Raw genomic sequence first — 4,352 nt, forward strand, 5'->3', positions numbered from 1 at the left:
ATTTTATAGATTCCAAGATTCCAGTCTCTGGATGGCCTTTTCTTCAGTCTCTGCTCCAATTTTTGTCCCTGTTTTTCCTTTAGATAGTAACAATTCTACGTTAAAATTTTTGAGATGTGTGAGTGGCCCCTTCCCTCAAAAGAGAGCCATGCATATTCATTGGGGGTTGCTTCATCAAGCTCTATCTCCTCTATGTTACATATTTCAGCCAGGGCCAGCTGTACTGGTTACTGGGAGTCTCTCCCATTTTGCATTCTTTCATTCTTTCCTTTTTTAAAGAAAGAGTAACAAATAAAAATATTTTGACCCCAAAATTAGGTGTCCATTAGAGTAATAGAGAGATTCCCATGATGCCAGTTTGAGAGTCTTTACACCACCAGTTTAGGATGAAGAGGTAAATTGGTGGCTTTATGACTGTCATGGCAGTAACTCAGAAGCTAAGTGGTTGATGTGATGGTGAAGGAATATTATAAAGTTTGTCTTGAATATATATTCTTTTCTAACTGCTTCCCCAGGAGCCTTCTTACTGAAGACCTGAGAGGATGAGTGGTCAGACCCCACCCACACGCACTCTGCTGACACATGAAGCTTTGATCAAGTCCTCTCTGGAGGAGTTGCCTACTGTGGTCTTCCCAGCACTATTCAAAGAGGTCTTTGCTGGCAGACACACCAATCTCCTAAAGGCAATGGTGGCAGCCTGGCCTTTCCCCTGTCTCCCTGTGGGACCATTGATAAAGAAGCCTAACCTAGAAACCTTGCAAGCTCTGCTAGATGGAGTAGACATGAGACTGACAAGAGAGTTTCACCCCAGGTAAGCAATATCCATGTATTGTATAAGGGAGCATGAGGAGTACACAATAGACATTGCCAGGGAGATTGGCTTTGTACTAAATGGTTCAGATGCTTCTAATCACATCATCAAGTAGGGATACAAGGTTCTTGAAAGCTATTGTTTACTTATACTGAGGAAAGTTGGATATGGATTAGAGTTGAATATGGACTAGATTAGATTTAGCCTTACAGTAGAATGAGCCTATCCCTGGCCTTCCCACAACTAGTAATAATAATTAAATTTTCTAATTAATAATTAATTAATCTCTAAGGAGAAATAATGGTTACCTTACTGAAAGAAAAGTAATCAAGTGTAATGAAGTCCAGGAAAGCTTCTGTAGCATACCTGAGTCCACCTTGGATATCAGGTGCTTAAAAAATCAAACACCTTAGTAGGGAGGGGAGCTGAGTTTAGATATATGTAGCAAAAGATGATTCAGGGTCTGCTAACATTCATATGTTTCAACCACAGGAGGGCAAAACTTCAGGTTCTTGACATGAGAAATATGTACCATGCCTTCTGAAACATGTGGGCTGATGCAAATGACAGTGACTGTAAAGCAGAGACATTGGATGAAAAGCAGATAGTGAAGGTCCTTCTGAGATATGCACAGAGGCAGCGTCTGAAGGCCATAGTCAACCTGTCAATCAGTTCCCACTTCAATAAATCAAAGGCATATTTCTTGAATTGGGCCAAGCAGAGAAGAGGGTCCCTATATTTCTGCTGTACAAAGATGAAGATCTGGGATCCACCAGACCAAGTTATCAGAGAAATCTTTAATGTTTTTGATCCAGAACACATCACAGAATTAGAACTCAATGCTTACTGGACTCTGTTAGAGCTGGCACATTTTGCTCCCTACTGCGGGCACATGAAGAATCTTCAAAAAGTCTTCCTGGCACCCCTCCACAAGAATTCCTCCCCTATTAAAGTATAACAAGTGCCACAGAAGCCAAGTGTGTTCACAAGATTATTTCTCCATTTTCCTAATTCAACTGTCTCCAGGATATCTTCATGAAACACGTCCATTTTCTAAGAGACTAAATCAGGTTCTAGGGTAAGCAAGAATGAAAAGCTGGGTCAGGTACAAAAGCAAATCTGTCTATCTTAAGATTCATGGTCCATGATGCCTGACAGTCACTAGGAACAAAATTTAGACATTCATAAGACTCTGAAAGTTGTGTCTTCTTTCCATGTATACTGAAATGTACAAGGGGAATAGTACAAGTTAAAATAGTATCTCAAATGAGAACTCATGGGGTAGAGAAGTGATTTGGTGTAAAGAGTAGGACAGATCTTCTAAGAATGAGTTGTAATTCTTCCTGGAATCATGCCCGCCCAATCAAATGGAAAGGGAAGAGAAAGGGGAGTGTATAGAGGAGTCAGGATACTCATTAGTACAGTTTGAACATGAGCTATATGCTCAGATCTGTGAGAACAGCCTTCTATCTTCCCCAAGTGCTAATGGGAGAAACGTTTTGAGCCTAAGTAGCACTGAGTGTATGGGACAGGTGGATGTAAATTAGAGCAAGGATGACTGCAGAAGGAATGATAGAATGTAGATTCAATGAGTCCACAGAATTTATCAAAATCCTGTCAGGAATTTCTTAGATTAGAAGTTCTTCTGTGTGCTTTCTTGGCTTAAATGATGAACTGGTTTTCAGCTTGAGTGTGAGATCCAAGGATGAATTGTGGGATTGGAATGACTGAGCAGATCCAATAGGAAGCATCATAGAGGATGTACTTGATCCTTTTGTCAAACTGAGCTTGGGGCCCCTGGTTTATTCTACCTCTGTGTACATCCCAGCCAAACCTTTACAGCACTACTTGTCAGAAATAACCCTCTGATCTCCTCTATCCCTAGGTGCCTGATGACTCCCTTGGAGACCCTCTCCATCACCCAATGCCTAATTTCACAGAGAGACTTTGATTTCTTTTCCTGTTCCCACAACCTCTTTAAATTAAACCATCTGGAAATAAGAGGGATGATCTTATATGCTTTGGATCTTATGCCTCTGAGAGGTCTCTACAAAAAGTAGCAGACACTCTTGAGTTTCTGGATTTTCAGTGGTGTAGGATGAAGGACTCCCAGATCAATGCCCTCCTACCTGCCCTCAGTCAATGCACTCACCTCAACCAGATCAACTTCTACAACAATGACTTCTCCATGTCCACCCTGAAGGAGCTTTTACAGCACACAGCCAACTGGAGCAAGATGAATGTGGAACAATGCCCTGCCCCTCTGCAGTGCTATAATGAGTTGGGTCATGTCTCTGTAGAAAGATTTGTCCAACTTTGTCAGGAGCTCATGTATACTCTCAGAGCTATAAGGCAGCCCAAGAGCATCTCTTTTGCTACAGATAGCTGTCACAAATGTGGTAAGCCCTGTGTCTATGACCAGGGCCCTATAATTTGTTCTTGTTTTCAGTAAACATAGATACAGGACTTCTGGATATGAATAAATGACAGGCTTGGGACACATCTTTAATCTGCAGTGCTCAGAAACTGTGATTTCAGACACTTCCCATATGGTTGGAAATAAAGAGATTTACAGTGACTGGGACCCTGAAGGCTGAGCTTGACATGGTGAACATTTCGATGGAATCTGATAACAGGGGGATTGTGGGGTTAGAAAAACAGTTTGGCGTTTATATGTGGCTTCTGCCCAGACAGTGTATATATAGATGCTTTTTTTGTGTACTCATAAACCTAGATGATCTCTCTCATGGGTCTTTGACTGTTAACAACATCACTATCAGGGTCAGGGTCTAGAAGGTTGAATGGGTCCAGGATTGGTAAGACACTGTTTTTTTATGAAGAAAGGTAAGTTTTAGGTGATAAATGGCATGTATAAAATGAAAGTATTCGTGACACATCTTTCCCTTGTCTCTTGCCTGGGCTACATGTGTAACACTTTTGTGTGGCTGATCAGTTATGTGCACAAAACATTTAAACTAAAGTGAGCAACATAGACAAATTCTTTGAAGGAGGAAAATAAATGTCACAAATGGTTACTATCCAGTACATTCAGACCACAAAGCACCTTGGACCCATCAAAGATGCCTAAAGTTAAGAAGACAACATAGAGCAAAGCAAACAGGCTTTCCATTCTAGCTTTAAACTCTTGATATTTTTGTCATGCCTTAATGAGATTACTAACAGGAACCTCTATATGAAGTCTTCATGCCACGTGTCTCTAGGGCCCTATTCCTATGGAGTCCCAAAATCTATGAAGTACCTATAGTATATGTAAAGTTGTCCAATAATATGCAGGTAACTTATCTACATAAAGTCTTTACTTTTAAAAAATGTATTTTAAGGCTTTAGTTGTAATAAAAACAAAAGAAAAGAATCTCCCTCTGCCTAGTCATTATACCCCTTTCTGTATAGCAAACTATCAATAAAATAATTTCTTGTTACTCTGTATTTATTGAACACTTGGAACATGAGTCCTTTGCTTAAGATCTTTGTTATTGTCTTAATAGAAAAACATATCAAAATTTAAGGACTCTGCCACAAA

At 40.2% G+C, this 4,352-nt stretch overlaps 1 pseudogene; it reads left to right on the plus strand.

Annotated features, from left to right (window-relative positions):
• Positions 1 to 533: 533 nt before the first annotated feature.
• On the plus strand, positions 534 to 3,263 carry Gm3302 (annotated as a pseudogene).
• The last annotated feature ends 1,089 nt before the right edge of the window (positions 3,264 to 4,352 follow it).

The sequence above is a fragment of the Mus musculus genome, chromosome 5 (assembly GCF_000001635.26).
Source record: "Mus musculus strain C57BL/6J chromosome 5, GRCm38.p6 C57BL/6J".
NCBI classification, from domain to species: domain Eukaryota; kingdom Metazoa; phylum Chordata; class Mammalia; order Rodentia; family Muridae; genus Mus; species Mus musculus.